The following is a 20602-nucleotide window of genomic DNA, read 5'->3' on the forward strand; positions in this document are numbered from 1 at the left end:
TGCACATAAACTACCACCGTCATTCACTGAATTGCTGATGAATAATAGTCTCCTCAAAGTTGTTAGCGTTTTTTGAATTTTAAGGGTCTGTAGTGGATAGTAAAAAATGAAACCCATGAAATGAGTTTGTTTAGACGCTCAATCTCTCTACATTTTTTTGTGACTTTGATCTTCGTTTTGATCGCTCCATGTCAACTTTTAAATCCATAGGGTACGTATTCCTCCCAGGTTCAGTCTGAAAAGAGAAAAACATACGATAATTCCTTTTGGAGGTCTCTTCTTTGTACCTGACGCCGCGGCGCGCCGTAGGTGTTCTACTGTCATTATTTTTGTTACTTGTATTAATTAATTCATATTTGAATTGTTACATAAAATTATACCTGTATTTTGATTTCTCTACAAGAGTATTCATAGATTGTCTATAGTCTAGTCTTATCTCTTTTCGGAGTTGAAACCTATGCCTACATTTTCCGATCATAGTGGGTCTGAGAGACAGCAAATACTGAAAATGCTGAGACAGAGAGTAATGATATGAAGTTGATAGTATTGATTTTTTTCTTCGCCGCATTAAAGTTGTGTATTATCCTATTATATTCATTAATCGATGCAATTGATATTAATGGTTTCCATTTTTTGCTTGTTATAAGAGTTTTGAACTTGAAACTATATGAGAATTGCTCTATTCCTTTTTTTCACGCATAAGTTATGCTATACATACTGAAGTTTTAAAAAAATATATCCGGTATTTTTAAACGTATAAAAATCCACTACTATATAAACAAATCATGCCATAAGCGAGCTATAAAAAAACAATTAAACGCGCTTGTAGAAGCCTGAATTGCATTTTGCAATGTGTGTTTACCGGTGCTCCTTTCGCATCTCTCATACTCTTTGCACACTTCACCTTGCACCATATTTTAAGTCATCAAATTTTCCCCTTTTGATAAAAAATTAAAATTAAAAGTAGTTTGATGATTATTTCTTTGTGTCTGCACACTAAGACTTGAATTAGGATAAATAGATTAGTCACGGAAAAGAATAGTGAATTATTTAGTTTTTTTGGTAATCTGTGAAAAAGTTTACTCCGATTGAATTAGAAAGGTAGTTGCTACCTCATACGAAAAATTTCTTAAATAACTATCCAACTATGAATTATTCGAATGTGAAAGCCTAGAGTGAAAAAAGGAGTGGTAATGAAGGACTGAAACATTTATTTTCACTCCTTCATTTCCACTCCGACTGAGCTGTAGCAAAGATCATGGTTCCACTAATGATAAGGTCATAAAATATCTTCGTGGAACGATCAAATCGCAAGGACAAAAGACGATGATTTGACGATTAGCAAAATGCGTAAATGTGATGTGTAACAGCCTTCAGAGGGAACGACGGCAAATGCCTTGTTGAGAACTGAAACCAGGGTTTGGTTGCCTTGTTCTATCCATCATCTCCCGTCATACCCCCACCTAGTCGGGCACTAACGTATTTCAAGACACGGTATTGGGACCACTCCCCAATCGACTATGTTTCGTGAAAGCCATTACTTGCCCTCTGAATAGCATATTTATGATGATGAGAATAAAAAGGGCCATACGTGTACGAGAAACATATCTATGAGAGGTGTAAGTACCAATTAATCACTCAATTAAGGCAACCGACTGCAAGAATATGGGATACTGGATGGATTTAATTCATCGGACCCACTCTAAGCGAGTTAAATCGCTGAGATTTGACATAGCTGCCACAGAAATCTCCCGCGCTCAACTGCATTTTCCCATAAAATCGATGATATGATCGTTAAAGTCACATGAATACCAATGTACGCTGACATACTCAAGCTTGCTGGAGGATAGGAATGGAAGGACATGAAATTGTACTCATTGTCAGAGCATTCCGTTCTAATGACTTATCACCGATTGAGCCTTTCTAAGCCAGTGCTGTTTGTGGGAGAAATCAAATTTCAAGATTTTTCATTTTGAAAACTTGAAAATTTTACACTCAATGATAATTATCCCGGCAATTAAATATTTCCTCATTAAAATTTACACTACAAAATAATATTCATTTTAGATATATCCTAAATAGAGCTGAAAGTTTAAACATTTTTGATGTTGCTTAGAAGCAACATTGGGTTATAAAGGGTTAATGTTTCGACGATACTGTTTCATTACCAAGGTCTACCCCTGTCATTAGAATCTTCAAAACCAAGGCCTAAGGTAAAATTAATAATTTGAAACATAAAAAATGAACTTTCATTCCTCATTTGATGGTTCCGAAAAAGATATCCGGAAGTGTTAAACAATATGATGCCGTTTTATACGGCAAATGTAATTGTACCAACTCTTCCGTGAGCCCTTGAAAATGGCAAATTGCGTCGTGTAAAGCGTCGGATTGTATTAATGATTGAAATGAAAATATAATATTTTCATAATTTCGTTATGCCAAGCATACAATCTCACCATATTTTTTTGAAATCTTGTCGTCTAACAGATTTCCTACGAATACGGCCAAATCCACATGGGGAATAGAACGATCACCACCAGGCTTAAGGAGCATCGGAGGCATTTAGACGTCGACAGCCCGTGAATTCTTCTATGGCTGAACATCATAGCTAGAGATACGTGAAAATAGCACTTTCATTTTTATTTTATCACACTTTCAGTAACACATTATCGCATTTTGTAGCGTCTATTTTTTATTTTCATAATAAGGTAGATGACGATAACATGTTACTGAAACACAGTTATATGACAAAATACAGAATATTTTAAATAATTATGTTGTCGGACAATAATAAATTAAGGAATAAGACATATAGTGGCGGAGGTGTAGCTTGCCCGCGCCCACTTGTAGTTCGCGACCACGTAGCGTCCCAGCCAACTAGCAGCTGGCCAGTCGCTTACATGCTTTAAGCGGTGAGTGTCGGCGGAGCATTTAAACTGCGCTCGGCACAAAATGTACGAATTTTGCCATCGAAAAGGCAAATTTGCGTAAAAATATCATAGCCAGGCATCAAGTCCAGTCATCGCATCTATGTTGCATTTATTTGCGAACATCGCATCTATCGCACTTCTAATCTCTATCATCTCATCTCATCAATCGCATCTCAAATCATAGCAATAGTAGGGACCACAAGAAAAAATTAGATAGTGCCAAATTAATCTGCCGTTTCAACAAACTCTGGGAGAAAATTGCTATGGAGACCATTGAGACCAGGCTCACTAAAAAACTTTTAACCAAGACACGGAGTATAAACTTAGTAATGTGTGGAATTTATTTTTTTTTTGGAATCAAAAGAAAATGATTCTTCACAAAAACTTACAGCGAAAAAAGCTTTCGACCATTTTACGCCTTACTTCAATTTGAGGTAGCTAATATAACTACAGCAAGAATGTTTGAAAACCAGGTCTACCTAACAGATAGGATTATGAACACTCACTTCAGGTTGTATATTTTCTTTTTATCTAATATGATCCGCACCCAGCTTGGATACTGTGGATAATGAAGTAGTCAGGGTTCTTACGGAGGAGTTGGCTGATAACGGATAATACCACGTGGTGAAGCAGAGCCTTACAATATAGCCCGGCCAGAGCTCTCACTAAAAAAATATCAAATAAAGGCGAGAAACTTAAATGCTTCCATTTTATTTTCGTCTGAGTGGACGAGAACTTTCGAAAAGTCTTATGAAGGAAGTTAGAGTGGGAGGAGAAAGGTTTGAGATGGGAGTACCTCAAGGGTCATGACTTTCCACTCCACAGTTTACAGAATAAAAATCTTACGTCTATACTTATTTCAATCTGCCTCCCTTAAACAGAGATGGACTATTCAAACCCTCATATAAATATTAGGCTGCAACTTTTTTTCATAATTTTTTCCCATAGAAATACTTAATATTATATTTTAATATCAGTTCCCAAATAAAAATATCAAGCGATTTCTACTACAAAACTCAGAGGAATATTCTTTTGAAATGAAACTTGAGTTTTTAATGTTAGTATGAGTGTATACAGAGATATTTTCGGGTAACTTTATACTCGTCTTTTATTAATTTTAAAATAAAGGTGCAATTCGTGTATTTTTGTTGTATAATTTGCAAAATGATTAATTAATTAACCTTCTTACGCTATTTCTGTTTTTACCTCAACAGGACATACCTGTGCATGAGGTGTATTTATTATACCTTGGAGCCTTGCCTTACTGTCATAACGGTAACGGTGACAGATAAAGTGAAATATCTGGAAGCTAACATAGCTTCAAAACCTAACATGGGAAACATAGACAAGAAATATCTAAGAGTATAAATTTAAGAATAAGAGTCCTGAAGAAGCTAAGATTCGTCAAGCGTGTTGTGGGAGGGTTTTCAGACGAAAAAGCCGCTAAAATAATATGGCCATGTGCTAGGCTTAAATTGATTGAGAAATTATCATCATATCTTTCACAGCGACACGTACAACATCATCTTATAACCTCGCTATATTTCCAAGTACTGCAGAAAAGACAACGTAAGACAAATATCAAGCCGAAATGACAAGTATACCTATTCGTTATTCGAACAATAAAAGCCAGGTGGAACCCAGGCCTCGAATTTCCTTTTATTATTTTTTTGTTAATTGCTGGTGGCCATGCACCCCCTGCCACACGCCTACTGAGACAGTTTACAGGGTATTATGTATATATTTCCTTGAAAACATTGTTTTGTAAATTTCTAACTTGTAATATCTAATATAATTTTATAGGGTGTCAACCCCCGCCCATAATCTTTTCCTCTAGCAAAAAAAAAACGAAATCGTTAAGCAGATAAGAGCATAGTTTGGGATGATGACAAAGCTAGGCGGCATCCATTTCGCGCAGGCCGTTTAGGGCATCCATTTCGGGAGAATCGACTGTTTTAGTGCCTCTATAAAGGCACAGGAAACTGTTGCGGGAACTACACTAAGGACCACTTCAACTCCACTTCTCTTGCATGCCTCCAACCTCATGACGTGATGCTCCTCACATGCAATTGCCAACAACTTCTCCACCACCCGTTCCCGTAATAGCGCCGCGAAAGACGTATTACACTGGAGGAACTAGAGGACGAACTTTTATCGGTTAACTGGATGCCGCCCATTCACTGAGGACAAAAATTTTCAAGCCTAGTAATGCCAATAATAAATTAAGATTTTTGAAGATGAATTTACCTCAGAATAAGGATAAGTAGAGAGCGAACGAAGCCACCACATTAGTCCCAACATACCTCAATGGTAATGTAGGTATTGCGTCACCTGACTCCATACAATTAACGAATGGTAAACTGTTGCTGTGCATATAGTTCCAATAAAAATCGTTAAAGGAATCTCAGTGAGGAAGGTTTCCATAAGGGAGTAAATTTATTTATTGAACTTCATCTACTCTATTTAACTTCATCGCACCGAAAATAAAACATTTCAGGCCACTATAGCGAGGAAATGTAACGTATAATAAGCCTAATGAGAGGCTACGGGTTCTTTCAATTTCTCTAAAAGAGACAGAAAATAGTAAAGCATTGATAGAGTAAGTTGTTGCTTCGAACAAAATTGCTATATTTATTGTATAAATTTAAATAGAACTAATCATCTGTTCCATCCACTCTTATGCAGACGGAAAAGATATGCCAAATTTGCATGTAAAATATACTGACTTTTCCGAATTCTTACAGTCATTCAAGGATGGAATTATAAATTCGGTTCGATCGATAATGGTTTTATTTATCTATGCATATAATATATGTACATATATTTTTATCCATGCTCTAGCATGTGATTCCCATTTATTGGTTGTCAGTCATAAATATTTCCTACTGATGTTCCTATTGCTTTATATGTAGTCATTTATATAATTTTAATGATGGTGGTATGTACTTAATATGTACCTGCATTTTAAAGTATTTGTTAATTAAACCGAGTATATTTCTGTTGTTTCACTACATGCTTTGGTTTTTCATCCGTTCATTTATAAAAATACAAAATTTAACATTAAATAGACACGTAGTTCCATGTGTTTGACGCAGTAACGCTGAACTCATACCCGTAGGCAATTTTCCTTCGCACTTTGGCGCAGTCACGGATTTAGCCTGAGAAAAAGCGTTTCGAACATTCAAATCCCCAATCTCCAAAAAGTATTTTAGTTCTAGGGGATGAATCTAGAGGTGCAGAAACTTAGTAATTTTAAGGAGCTTCTTCCAAGCATCCCTTCACCATATTCTTTCCTACTCTTAGAAAAAACTGTTTTTAAAATAATAACCATGCCCTTCCTCTACGACCAGAAGGGTTCGCGAGAGTTTCCACAGGGACACGAAGTCGTCCTCGTAAATGAAGAATAAAAAGGAAACCCCACGGTCAAGGGTCACTTCAGAAATGGACCCTGAGGTCCGCGAGAAATCCTCTCAAAAGCAGGGTCTTTTATCGACGCAACCACGGAGGGCGCGAAAGAGGGAGACCACCCTTCTCATCCCTTTAAAAAACCACCTGGCCCTCGTCTCTTTCATTTTTATTCATTCGGAGGGTTGCACGAAATATTAGAGAAGCAACGCTCGAGGAGGCCACGGGGCAAAGAAAAAAATGAACGCTCGTTTCATTTTCACTCTTTCTTCGCTTCAAAATAAAAAGAGATCGCGTTGAAAAACAAATTCGCACCAGCTTCAGGAGACGTGACAAAACATTAAGGTAGGACCATGTACAGAACTCCTTATTCGCACCTGACGTTTTGTGACCGTTTTCGTGCATATCATTACGGAACGTATTCGTTTAAAGTGGAGGTGAAAACTAAAAACAGATTACCAACAGGGTTAACTCGAATCCAATCGTACGATTTATAAAAAAAAGGTTTTAATACATTTACATTATTATATTTTGCGAAAAAAAGCAGACTCCACATTAATTTTTGACTTTAAAACGAATGATTAATTTTCCTCAACAATCTAGAATGGGATCCGGAGTATCGATTTTTTTACCTGCTTGATTAATTCAAATGACCGAACTGGGCAAGATTCTGATAATTTTCTGCCTCAGTACTATTAAATTACTCCAGCGGTTTTTTTTCAAAATGTAGAGAGAAAACCACATATAGACTACCGATATCGATAAATGACAAAATGCTCGCATATCATAATGAATTTCACTTCAATGCTTCAAATATTTTCATATCTATACGAACGATTAACCAAAACACTTTAAAGCACAGTTATATCAATTTTTGATAAATACGCCGAAAAAAATCTTAAATGCACTGAAGGCAGAGACAACAACGGTTAGTTTAACGCATAATCAAAAATCAAAATTTATAGAATTATAAAAATAAGAACAAAGAATTCCGTACTTTTAGCTCAATAAGATAGGAAGGAATCAATAAAATCAAAGAGAAGGCATCGGGTGTCAATATCGACGAAAAAATAATTAGCTCACTGCGATTTTCTGACGAAATAGCGGTCATAGCCAGAGAATGGTTTGAAGAAGACTTAAAAATCAAGAAAGGGCAATGGCCAGATATCAGCTAAAAATGAACAAAAAGATAAGTAATACATTAGTATTGCAGAAAAATAGAGGATGTTTACACAAGTACTAAATTAGAAAAACAAAATACTGAAGAAATGAAAGACTTGTTTACTAGGAAGCCAATTAAGAGAATTATAAATAGACGAAGCAAGATCGAAATCGTAGGTAGTATAGCACAAGCATAGAGGACATTCTACAATAAGAATAATCTACTTACAGCTGAAAATACCAGTAAAGAAGTGAGGAAAAAATTCATCAGATGCTACACATGGAGCTTTTCAGCATGTTTTTCCATGGAAGCGAGGCTTGGACGGAGACAGTAGCAGAGAAGTCAAGAGTGGGAGCATTCGAAATGTGGTGCTACCGAAGAATGACGAAGATAAAATGGATCGACCGAATAATTAATGAGGAGGTGCTAAGAAGATCAAGAGAAAGATTAAATCTTATAAAAACTTTAACGAGAAGACGGGGCAAATTAGTTAGCCAAATTATGAATCATGATGACCTGATGAAAAAAAACATCGAAGGACAGGTGGAAGGGAAGAAGGGCAAGGGACGGTACCAAATGAGTTACACAGGACAGGGTATAGAGGATGTGAAAGACAAGAAATAATTCGCTTCGAAAAGGCTCCGCATAGGAGCGGAATGGAAATCCACGTCAAACAAATCTTAGGATTGTGGACTTAAAGATAATGATGGCGATGTTCTGACTTCATTAAATGAAAAATCGTTTTATTTCCTTGTGACACCGGAGCGATTCGATAACGTGTGCTACGTTCTGAAATTCAATAGCCAAAAGAGCGGAGCCTCGGATTGAAACTCACAAAATATTCGAAAGAGACGTGAGCAACGCAAACGTGGGACATTGTTCTCTGATCTGTTTAAAGAACAAAATCCCGGAGGAAATCGTTCGGAACTAATCCCACGGAACTCAGTTCTGTGAATATAGTGAAGAAGTAAACGGAGCTCTCTTTTATAGCGAATTGTGACATTAACAAAACCAGTATCGTAGCCAGAGTACGGCCAAGTGAGCATGGGGGATTTCAAATATTTCCGTCATTTCTACTATGCCCTACAGGAAGCCTTGTATTTTTTATGGAAAAATACAATGCGTGATAAAATAAATAGCAGAATATAAGAGCCATTTGTTGAATTAATCAGCCCTGATCTGTTTATTTCAATCTTTCATCATCCTACTACCTTGACAGATACTCAAAAAGCCTCCATAAAATCATAAGTATTCGGCCCGCGAAAATCTTCAGAATTTAGCATTGGGTTTGTCATTTTCCAGTAATACATACTAATGATTATTTCAAGACTCATAAAAATCCTCAAAAACAATGTTCTTATTTCTTTCAATATATAATATCACTTTTCCACTGTTATGCGTTTTGCTGTTCTTGATGCAGTACAACAATTACCGGAAACGTATGAGTAATTTGGTTCTCAACGCATTAATAATACTTTCCGCTCATTTATAATGTATGAACATTAAGTTCATAAACACCTTTTTCGGTACCTCTTCCGTTATTATTCAATTTCCATGAGCGAAAATTTATCAGTCTATTAATTTATTTTCAACTTCCCCGTAAACAGCACTTTAAGGCCTTTCCAACGTAGGATTAGCAATGTTGCAACACAAACATCCATGCCCTGAACAGGGACCACCTACCCAGTTGGGATTAAAACCAACGACCTACGATTGTTGAACTCAATGGCCTCGTTTACAAATTACTAAGACTTGGTAGATTATGGGGAAAGGTGAAACTAAAGAGAAGAATTACAGCCAAATCAAATATGCGTGTTCAAGTCCATGTATGAAAATGACCAAGGAAACAGAGGAGGGGTAGTACAAATTTATACCTACTGCGTAAATTATTTCAAAGATAACGCATTTTTCATGAGCATCAATTTGAACGCGCCTTAATGGCGTCTGCCAAGAAATATAATGCTTCATTGGTGCGCACATACAGTGCACAAAACTTTATCTTTGTTTATTTTTTAACCTGCCTTCTCAAATGGACACGCATTCAATTTTTCAACAAAAATTTGTTTCAGGAATGGAAGCATCGTTATAAAAAATATAGAAAGCAAAAGCAGTCACGTATGCTACCTCTCTACTTTCAAGGCACAACGATACTCATTCAGAACCCAACCGAAGGAAACGCAAAATCAGACGGGATGAGCGTGACAACACCTAGGAATTGCGTCACAATGTATTCATAGGCGACCTTGTTTACTCCTTAATTCGAACGTAGAGTGATTTCAACAGAGCAAACAAGGGAAGACAACATTGTAAGCGCATAGTCATTATTTAAAAAAAAACGTATGGCTCCATATAATCCCATTGAAATCCCCGAGGGCAGGATCCAACGTGGATTCCGAAAAAGGCTCTAGGAGAGAGAGCTTCACAGCCATTCTCCAGTCCTCGTTACCGCAGGATAATTATTTCGCCCTCTTCTCCTTGGCAACGCCGCTTAACCCCACTCTCCAAACATCTCTCGACCCTTTCCAACGCCCCACCCTTACCCATCTCTTCAACTCCTCGAGTGCCGTATTTCATTTTTTTTTAAGGGTAAGGAGGAAAGGCGCTCATCATCCGATTTATTTTTGGCAACCTTGAGACCTTCAATGTAACCCAACAAGAGGTTTGAGACACAATAAATGGTACCTATCCCGCGAAGAAACTTGGTTCGCCTCAGGGTTTGGCAAGTCGAGAGCCCTGAAGAGTTCAAGGAGAGATTTTGACCGAAGAGAGCAGTAGTGTTTTGGCCACGGGGAATACGCAAGAGGGAAAACACAAAAGTCGACACAATACTTCGATTATTTCGAGACAACCTAAAAGATCGTGAGCGGCAACACAACTAACAAGATAAATTACCCTGATTTACCCAGGCTTAGCAAACTATATTCCCAACTTTCCAAAGTGGCATATAGCATACACCTCAGGGGCGTAAATACAAAAAATTGCTTTGGGTATGGATGGGCCTGAAAATATTTGAAAAATGACATGCCTGGAAATATATTTTTCAAATCTTTAGACACATATAACTTAACTTTAAGCAAATGCAGTTATCATACGTCAACACTAGACCATAGTTTTAATCTTTTAATTTCTCTGAGGATTTTGGGAAAGGGGTATCTACAGGTTATCTACAAGGATCTACAGGTTACAGATCTAGAAGGGGGTCTACAGGTTCCCCCTGTACCCCTTTCATCCCCCCATGGTTACGCCACTGATACACCTTACTAAATATTCGCACATGTTAGAGATTAAAAAAATGTGGTTAAATACTGTGGAATATTAGGCTCAAAAAAATAATTGAAGAAAAATAAAAAATTATAATTTCATATAAATTTATTAAACTAGGTTTCGACGTGGATCGTCATCACCAGATCATTTTGTTGTGTTAAGCCGATTTCACGAAGTCACGCCAGAGAAAACGAAAATACATGAAAAAACGATAGTTAAATTACTTTTAACGCTCATAGAATACCTTCTGAATAACATGCTTGGAATTGAGGGTTCAAATATATCTAGGTGAACTTATGATTTAAAAGGACGAGAAAAATTGTCAATTGAAGTTTAGAGCAAAAATAATTGTTTCAGACTTTTTGTCCATTTCCCCAGCATTCCATTACTTTCCATAAAAACGGAAATTCTCTGATTCTATAGGTTTTCAGTAAGAGTAGCGACCCTGATAGGTGGCGTAGCCTGCAACTTTGTTCAGGGGGGGCGGGGTCCAAAATCCGGGGTTTTTTTTTTAATCAAGGTAATTAAATTAAAAAGAAGAACTTTGTGCTTTCACATTAATTAATTGATTACAAAGTTCTTCTTTTTCATTTAATTATGAATCGCTTTCACCAAGTTACGCCTTAAACAGTCAATTTTAAAACAAGGTACTAAGCAGAGGGTTTTTATCTAATTTAACACTTTTCATAATCGAAAAAATTCATTTTTCAAAGAAATCTTTTGTAAACTTATGATTTTTCAATATTTTGCTTTCTTTTATGAAGCAAAGTGATTGCGTTTATATATTTCAGGGGGGCCAGGACCCCCCCGTACCCCTCCCCCCTCGCTTGGTCGCTGACCCGGGTAATAAAAAGCCTGGACAGAGAAAAACATTACATATATATCTATTTAGGAATACCCAAAGGAACCATATTTAAATGCATAGGTACATTTTGAAAGCAAACTGACGAAGGAAATATATTGAAGAAGGGAGCAGAAAGCAGTCCAACTGCCAGGGAATCCGGAGTCACATGTGAGGTGCGTTTTAAATAGAATTTCTGATTCTAACGTTCAAGGTAAATCCTTGAATATTTACTTACGTTATTCTTCATATCCATGATCGATGGTAAAAATACCCCTTTTGAACGGTTTTTGCAAATCACTCACATTTACAATAGCTATAGCCGAAATGCTCAAAGTAATATGCGAAATATCAACAAAAAATTGCATTTAAAGAACAACTATTTAAATAAATATCACCTCCGAAACTTAATTCAAAACACCCACTAGTTCAAATTTGAAATAACTAATGCTATATATATGTTTACAAATATTAAAGCTAACAAGCTGAAAATGAATTTTATTTCTGCTTCTGTCATCACATTGCACCCAAGCTAACATCTTCCGAATCAATCAAGCAAAAATCTCTTCCGAACTTCTCGAGATATTCCTGGCATAAACCAATCTCTGCTTCCCTGGCTGAATTACTTTATATGGATGCTTTTTAGGAGGTTAATATTATGAGCATTATATCATTATGAACCTTCCAGTTTTTTAGGCTCGGCATTATTCATTCAGAATTTTTACGCAATGCTCATAAGTACCTATTCATTTTTTGCATATTTATTATATGTGTATCAACAATAAATACGTTATTATCTATCAAAATCCTTATTACACCTGATGAAAAGTTTTGATGCTGAGACCAGCATGTTGCCCGAGTAACGCATCAGTGTTTATATGATGGAAGATATGGTATGGTGTAATGAAGTCAATGAGGGATTGAGGAAGATGTAAGGACAAATAAAATACGAAGCAAACGGCTCGACAGAGTAATGAACCTAAACGAACAACCTGGATGTACCGGAAGTTGTTATCCGGTTGTGTTGTCGGGGAAACGGAAATTTGGCGAATGGGAAGATATCGGGGTTGTACGAGAGTCTCGTAATAGCCAAAGGCAGTGCTATTTGGCCGATGAAGAGGACTGGGGTCCGAGGCGGAATGGACGTTGAGACGGATGGCGGGAAAGACGTGAGAGGGAGGTGAATACAAAACAGAAATGAGGGCATAAGTGAGATGGATTGGGTCGCGGAGATGTCAAAGACGATTGAATAAATAAGAACGCGAAGCAGTGGGAACGCTGCACGAAGAAAAAAAAAGCATATTGAGTTTTTTTCTTTCTCTTGACCTCGATCTCTAAGAATTATATTCAAATCTTATGTCAACGTTTCGGCACAGAAACACTTGCAGTTATATTTAGGTACTATTTTGTACCTTGAAGTTGATGTAGTAAGATCGAAATCAATTACGGGAGTAAAAGTGAATAATCGTGGAAAATTGCACCTTTTCAACTGCTTCAAGATACAAAAAATTTCTATCTACGAACTATTTTGTACTTTGAAAATGAGGCAGTAACATTGAAACCTAAATCGGATGTAAAATTTTATAACCGCGAGCAATTGCATGTATTTCTTCCAAAATGGAAAAATTCCACTCCATCGCGCTTAGTTCCTCTGACCAAGTTTCGGTATGTTTTGTACCTTCAATGAATATTATTTGTTTACATATTATATCCAAAACAAATCGTATTCAAACTAAACTTGTGCGAAAAATCCACATGGTGCGGGTGATATCCGTAAAGGTTATCACCGTGGCTAGTCCCGGTATCGTTCAAACTAAAGTCCTGATGAAGGTATAAAAATATTCCGAAACGTTGGAAAAATTTTTCATTTAATTCTTAAAGACTTACATTCCATAACACTAATTAATTAACGCAAACAAGTGTCGTTTAAACGATTACAGTTGAGCTTTATCTAATTATCTAATGGATTTTCACCGAATTCAGGATTTTCTCTTATTTAAAACTCTAAACAATGATAGATGTGGACGAAAGCGCTGCGACAACAATTAAATTAATTGTATGCATGGTACGACTCGTACTTGTACTGGTATAGTCGTACTTATCTTTATAAGGGAATGGTTCACCGTTCACGTCATTTCAGATGAAAATGCTCCATGATCGAATCAACAAGCAGCAGCATACGTGACATGACATTATTTTATAAAGTAATTCATCCTTCTAAATTATATATAATCCGGGCGAATGGTTATCGAAATGTTGATGCCCGTGCCGGATTGTGCTGTAGTGGGTTGGGTTATGGGTTGAGTCTGGGCATGTTGTTTGTATTAAGGACACTATTTCTTTGTCAGTCCAAAGTTAACACTTGAAAAATCATTTTCTTAGCTGGAGATAAGTTTATTTACAACTTTTCTTCAATTAAAAGCCAAGCGTGGCGATACAATCGCTGTTAGCGGCCTTCCTGCGAAAAATTTTACGTAGGATCCTCAAATCGACCTTTAAATGTGTTGTACCGACCGCGCATTAAAATGGGTTTACAAAAGTCGCCACCCGTGACTGGCCAAGTAATCCGAGTTTCACGGAGAAATAAGGTATTTAAACAAATGATTGTGTGATCTATCAAATTCATTAATTTTCAATTCTATTCCTTGCAAAGAAAAACATTACACTGTAAAATATTGGAAAAAAAAGTGGATAGCATTGCACTCATCACCGCGCCGCGGACATTTTTGAAAACCTATTAATATGCGACCGAAGTGGAAACAGAAATCAGCCTTCAAAGGGATGGAAATGAGCCTCCTCCATGCAGCCCTCTTGGGCCTTCTGATCTGATTGAAGGTGCCAAGGATGGTTTCAGCGACGGAAAAAGGGACGTGCCGGGTGAAGGAAAAATGGATTGATTTTCCGTCCCTGGAGCCATCACGTAAAATGATTGCGTGAAACTGTCATTTTTTCCCACCATCATTGGAGCTATCGCTGGAGCTTTCACTCGGAAGAGACGGAAAAAATGATCGTGTGATTCAAGGTAAAGGTCAGAGTCCGCATTCAGAGTCAACCTTGCACACCCCTCCCTTCTTAGCTCGTCAGTGCCCAGTTTTTTTTATAATTCACACATATTTCACTTTAAAAAATATGATGCATATGAGCTCAACACAGTGAACACAATTCAAACTGAATGCATAATAGAGGAAACCTTCTACTAAGTATGTGCACCGAAATGTACGCTAAAATGTACATATTTCATGCATTGCAGAGTACACTCAGCTCTGCACTGGGTGCCATATAGCACCTGTGGGCGTTGACGGGTTAACGCGAGTCCATGACTTGCGCCTCACAGTAGGCCCCAGTATTTTGTCGTCAAATTCTTTGAGATGACGTAGGTGATGATTTAGCGCCAACTTTCCGCTTTAAGTGCGGTATCGGACGGAACTACTTACCTGACAAAAGACGTTCGATTGCGGCATTTGCGGCAATTTTTTTGCTACGAATGATCTTATATTAAGTCGGATACGAGGCTTGGCTGGAAAATTAGGAATGATAAAACATGCCAATAAAGAATAAATCAATCTGTGCAGAAAAACCCATGGACCCGGCTGGAAACCCGAGAACTCTTCCTCCAGTCTATTCGCCGGGAAAGCCTTAGATCCTTCATTATCATCCAGTCCCTTCCGTGAGCAGTTACGGTGGGCTAACCTCCCCCACGCCTTTAGATGTCCGTTGGCGAAATCCGTTCTTCTCAGTGATTGCACCGCAACATCATGTATTCGGAGAACAAATTGCTATCTCAATATTTTTTGCATAATTTTTCAATATTATCTGGATGTGTAATGTTATGATTCGATACTATCAAAGTAAATTTGGAATAGCCTGCCTGATGAATCTGCCTGTCCGTAAATGTACTGTAAATATCGCCACAGATGTTCTTGTGTCGAGCAGAGAGGGTAAAATCATGTTATATTTAACCAAATAGGCTCTACTAATTACTCTAAAAGGTGCATTTATTAGATAGAATGACGAGAGCTGGGTAAACATTTGAGTTGTCGTTTCGTCGTAATTGTTCCCTAATTGCTTTTACTTTCCGTTTTAATTCAATTATTCAAATAATTCAATTATTCTGCGAACAGTGGCATTAAAACAAGTTTAATGATGTCATATATAAACAAAGTAATGGTTCGCAAGTGCATATCGAATAACATACGTGGTAATAATACTATAAATTCGAGGCAACAATACGGATGTATTCCACTTTTTGTGACGTTGGCCCTACTGACGGTCGACTAGGAATACGGCCCTTAGTGACGATACTGATGGGGTTGAATAAATGCTGAGTGGAAAATTATCATGTCGCTAACACTCCCATCAACCATTCTATGACACACGAAATTTGATTTGCAACGACGCAAGGGTAGATATTATCAACGCATCTTTCGGATTGCGAAATACCTCGCGGCAGATAGAACTAACATATCAGGACGACGTTAAAAAGCATCATTCATACACATCTTTTTTTAACAAATATGCACTTACGAAATTTTCGAGCTTCACTCACTCAAAAAAAAATATCCGCAGCGATGAAAACTCCAACGGCATGAATTCCGATCTACTGGAGAGAGGGGTCAATAGAATTTTACGGAGCACGGAATTCGCGAGTCGTAAAGCACTATCGAATTAACCCCGCTCCAAGTCAGCGCGAGTATGGAACGAGGAAATATGAATCGCGCGCCCCCTGACTGCCGCCAAAGCGAAATGCTTATGATTCGTTCGAATGAAAAACACGTCCACAATTTTGCAGAGGAATAAAATCACGACTGGTTCAGTTGAAAATTAATAGCCTCGCGTGCCCTCGCGTTTTACATCACGGGACTTTTAAAACATAAATCATTTTTCGTATAAAATGAAACGCAAGACAGCTCAATGCTACGAATTTCGAGTAGATTAAGTCCTACTAACGGAAAATTACGTATTAACCCTTACGATCCATCCATAGCGTTCATCCCGCCTCTCGAGAAAAGAGCCAAGAACGTGATAGCGCTAATCCTGCAAGTCAACATTCATTTTATTGTAACAGTACACATTTTCTAAACTTTATTTATTTATCAAGTTGTCCACACACAGCATAGTTGCCATTTTATAGTGACACAGTATAACAAACCAGGGCCAGCCTTAGGGCGGGGCGTCCGCCCCGGGCCCCGCGTTCGTGAAAAAAATAATTAAAATATACGATAGTATTGAAAACGCAATTTTATTAATTTATGGTTAGTTTATTTTTATTAATTTATTGCCATTTTGACCTGCATGTGAAATTAAAACTTAAATCTTTTTTTCATTTTACAGTAATTGCTTTAGGTTTAAAACTAATTAACTTTCATAATCTAACTTATAAAAATACGTACCTATTGAAAAAGCGCGCTTTTTATGTTTATTTTACGTTATAATTTTATGAATAAATATAATTATAAATTTTATTTGTATTATACTATTTTGAACTCAACTGCGTGATGGTATCATAACGGCGTAATTACGAAGTCTGAATTTGGGAGGGGCACAATTACTTAGCCAGAGAGTGGTAGGGATTCAAAATGCTCGAGTTTGTAGATGGGGTATAGAGTTGAATATTTTAAGTGAAGGGCCCCGCACTGAAGGTTCGCCCCTAACCTCGCACCTGCTAGGGCCGGCCCTGTAACAGACTTAAAAAGTACAAACACAATTAAGCATAATAAATTTAAAGAAATAACAATGCATTGAAAGTAAACTAATTGACCTTAAGAGTTCCTATTAAGGTAGGAAAGAGCGCGGTTTGTAAAGGAGTGGTTTAGAAAAGAGAACGGGTCAATGTGATATGGAAGAGAATTAATGAGGGAAGATAGGCGGGAGAGGATGGAACGTTTGGTTAGTGACAATCTGGGAATGGGCATATGGAGGATCGAATGCGTTCGAGTGGGTCTGCATGTAACTTTAATAGATAGATTGAAGACGAGATCGGGACAGTCTATGGCAGAGTTTATTATGCTATGTATTAGTTTTAAATAGGATTTGAGGATTAAATTTGGAATAATAGATAAAGAGAGTGTGCAAAACAGTATCAGCGGGCATTACGAAGATGAGGGACTCTGTACTTAAATACATTAGTGAAAAAATTTGTAACTCAACTTATATTTTGTAAAAAAAAGTCAAATAATACAAGAGAAAAGTTAAATCACATAAAAGAAAGTGTTTCTTGAGTTTTTTTATATTTACGTTCACCCGTATTTGAGGCATTTTTTTTCTAAACTACCGCCGAATCACCAAAAATGCCCCTCCATCTGGAATTTTGGCATACTACCAAGAAAACCGGTTGGTATTCAATGGGTTAAGTAGATTAATCACTTCAAGTTGCCATTACACAGAAATTTACAATGTATCCGCATAATTTTCCCAGTATTCGAAATTTTGATACATGCATGTTAGTAGCCAATTCCAACAACATATCCAAGAACGAAGAAATTGGTTCATGGATAATAAATAGGCTTATGAGAAGGCCGAGGCATTGCATTAAGAAACATTATTTCAGGAAAACTGTTGTAAGCTTGGTTCCTTTCAACTAAATTAATGCCCCGTAAATCAATTCCTTATCATCGCTAAATAACAATATATACGTGTAAAAGAAATTTATTTGTAAATATAACCGCTCCTTTTTTTCATGCTCAAATTTCGTCCATATTCTGGATATTTTGGGATAATTCCAATGTGCAATATCTTGCAACTGCAGATTTTGTAAATGATAGAAAAAAATGTTAAGACTCAATATTCATAATTTAGTATAATTTGAAGAAAGCAATAAGAACCCAAATAAAAATAGCACAGTGAAAGAAAAGTAAATGATCATGATTATCTGAGCTTGTGCATGTTATCACAATACGAGTTTCTCAAAGAAAAATGTATCAAATTTAATTTCATGAATAATATGACTCAATATCATAAATTGATGTTATTAATTTTTTTTGCAGCGATAGAGCTAAGATTTAAAATAATAACTAATTGGAAGAAATTGGTTGGGAAAAGGGAAAGATAAAGAATTTTTTAGAAAGAAGATAGTTATAAATCATCCGTGCGGAGTACTTCACCTTAGATTCCAGTACCCATATTTCCATAGTGGATTTCATTGCAAAAATTAACGCGGAACCTGGTGATATTTTTGCAAAGTTAGCGGTTTTGGGTGATTTTGAATTAAGGGAAAATTAAAGTGAAAATTTGATCGCAATCACTTTTTTTGGTGCGCTTAGCAACCACGTCTCATTAATTCTAACAAAGAATGGTGGAAGGAGACAACTCGGAATGACAATTAACGTGGTTGCAGAATACAATTGAGAAGGTAAAATTAAAATAAATGAGCATCGAATTAACAATGGGGTCAATTACAATAAAGAAACATAAAATTTACACCTGGCGTCAGCATTAGCCTACTCTTTACGAAAGCAACCGAGATCTTTCAAATCCCAGCCACTGCTCGATTTGTACCATGGACCTCGAGATAGGAATTCAACAATTTAGGCACAACACCAGCCTGGACCCCAGATCTAATTTCACTCTTCTTATATATTAATAGTTCTGTACCACTATCGCGATGCTGACGTAAACAAAAAATCGAAATTTATCAGACGATCAAAAAATCGAAACTGAATAACCGGTTTTACCAGTATTTGTATTAATTATAATTGCTATACCATCTCTACATTTACTATATTTAATAGACGAAGTAAGAGAACCTCCAATTACTCTAAAAACTGTTCGTCACCAATGATACTGAAGATATGAGCATTCAGACCTTAACCATATTGAATTTGATACATATAGAGTGACAGAAGGAGATTTAGAAAAAGGAATACTCCGAATAAAATTTCACTCCCAAAAATCGAAATTTGCTCTCAAAACACTTTTTTATGTTTGCGAAGTCTGAATGAATTACTGCCAGCACGCTTAATTTCAATCACTAAATAAAACCTTCAAATTATAAAATTGAAAAATTGCTAGCATTAATCGGAAATTCACGAATTTTTTTATTCTGAACATTTGAGAATAAGCACAGGTTTCAAACATCCTTAGGAACTCTGAGAAATGCAAAAACAAATCTAAATACTTTAAAAAATTCCGCAGGTAATATTAATGGCAGGAAAATAAAACCCTTAAAAATTATTTTGTAGGAACGGGGAGATGATAAGGACCCAATACCAGAGGTCTATAATTTTTTAACTGTTCTAAATTTTTTAAATCTACCGTACCTAAACGTCAAAATATAACAACGCGCTTTCATATGATGTAGTAGGCAATCAATAAAAGTCAATAGAAACCGCTGACCTTAAACTAGAAAGCATTGGTCATGAATCGCATTCATTCACGCACAGTGTGCGACTCTACTACGGTCCGCACCGGCTTTCGCTCTATTAAGCTAGGGATCTAGGCAACTAGGAGGAGAATGAATTGCTCCCGCTTGACCGGGCATATTCTTTGCTTTTCTTATTGACTTTTAAAAACTTAATAAATCCTATTGATATTTCTAAGTAAATAAAGTTGACCTTTGTCAAAACTGGTCTATACTTCACACATGAATATTTTACATCCAATAATATACCGACGAACAATTTTCAAATTCTGCATTCAGGTAAATATTGACAAGGGTGCACGATATATTTACAAACTCCTGAGGCGACTCAAATTCTAGCTGTGTTTTGGCCCCGTCAAACGGTCGCCTCCTATCTCTCCTGTTATACGCCATCTCAGTGCGTCCAGCCAACTTTCTCACGTCAATTGCTACGTGGTCATCCCATCAAATTTTCAAATGGAAATCTGTAAACTATCTTACGCTAAAACTAAAGAAAACAAAATCTACATTATTTGGTAGTTCAAATAGTATAAAATAAATGGGAATTGAACTGTGGCCAAGACTAATTATCAGTGTAAACGGTGTATTCGATTATTCGAATGCTGTGAAAAATTATTATATAGCTCGAAATCGTACACTGACCG

The sequence above is a fragment of the Ischnura elegans genome, chromosome 10 (assembly GCF_921293095.1).
Source record: "Ischnura elegans chromosome 10, ioIscEleg1.1, whole genome shotgun sequence".
NCBI classification, from domain to species: domain Eukaryota; kingdom Metazoa; phylum Arthropoda; class Insecta; order Odonata; family Coenagrionidae; genus Ischnura; species Ischnura elegans.